The sequence below is a fragment of the Opisthorchis viverrini genome (genome assembly GCF_000715545.1).
Source record: "Opisthorchis viverrini unplaced genomic scaffold opera_v5_68, whole genome shotgun sequence".
Lineage (NCBI taxonomy): Eukaryota > Metazoa > Platyhelminthes > Trematoda > Opisthorchiida > Opisthorchiidae > Opisthorchis > Opisthorchis viverrini.
This window is the reverse complement of record NW_008751724.1, coordinates 180,454-181,925: the sequence shown is the minus strand read 5'-3', so window position 1 is coordinate 181,925 and position 1,472 is coordinate 180,454.

Here is a 1,472-nt window from a genome sequence, read left to right as displayed (position 1 = left end):
GGGTGAGTGACCTTGCGGGCCAAAAGTTTGGAAACCCACGAGCAACGACTCTCTCAACATAAAATTGCTCTCGAAGATAAGTTCTTACTTGGTTTGAGTAGTGAAGTAGAGCGCCGTCTTGTTGAAAGACGGTTGATGACTTCTTGTGCTGCTTAAGTTAGGGAATAACATGCGTCTGCAGCATACGGAGCAACTGTCGCCGGAAACCGTAGGATCAAAGGAAAAGGGACGCAGGAGACACTTTGAGGAGAATCTCATCCACACACAGAGGTGAAGGGAATGTAGATTATGGGTGGGGTACTAGTGAGGAGCTTGACGCAGGAGACACTTTGAGGAGAATCCCATCCACACACCGAGATGAGAGGAATGGAGATTATGGGTGAGGTACTCGTGAGGAGCTTCACGGGACCATATCATGCAATTGCGCTTTTTGATTAAGCCATCCACAGAAAAAATATACAACAAAATGGTGGGAAAAGGCGGCCGTAAGATGGTTGAAACAGATCGTCATCCACCTACCCACTTTAACGGTAATGCACATCATCTTTTACACTAGTGAAAACGTTGGTAATCACATGTCAGAATTAACAAAGCTATCCTCATTCTCCGATTCCCGAAATGTGGTAAGCAAACTATCAGGAAGGTCAGATTCCTGAAAGTAACCCCAGAACGTCCAGAACCTACTGAGGCCCTAAAACAGCCAAAATTTTAATAGGAAAACCGGCAAGCATCCAAGCCAGTCATTCAATCAATTCAGCAAAAGCCGATGAGTGTTCAGGCACGCCACAGAAGCATGACCGAATGTGATCGGCCAAATGTGACCAAATGTGATCATAGAAGCACGATCGATATTGATGGGTGTTCACTAAACGCCTACCAGAAAGCCTGGATCAATGTCAGAAAGTCCTCTTTAAGTAGCGCGGGGCCGTTGTAGCTTTTGAACTCGCACGCACTCGCTTGTTTGAAATAAAACTGTTGTGTACCCTTGTTTGGCATCAGGCACTGGAGTGGGAGCAGTAGTCAGATATAATACGAACAGTTTGAGTTTTTTCAATGTGAACCCTGAACTCGACTGATAATTACTGTCTTGCGCATCATTATTATCATCGTCCAAAACACCATCAACACTCGCATCATCGTAAATATCATCATCAACAGCGATGATTTATCTATAGAATCCTGCGGTAATCGATCGAAATCAGGGTACTTTCCACCGTTTATCCTTTGGAGCAGGATTCTTTTAGCGAAGCTTGCCAGTCAATCATCATTCATGTGTGCAACACAAATCCACTCATTACTGACCGACAAACTGACAGAACCACTAACCCACCGCTATACACCACTACGCTCCCCAATAAAGCACTGATGATATCACCTCGATTGGTGCTGAAACGTTTGCAATCAAATTGCCCAGCTCAACAAACAAGCCAGTGACCAACTGCATCTACTTCATGTCAGCAAATGACCCGATG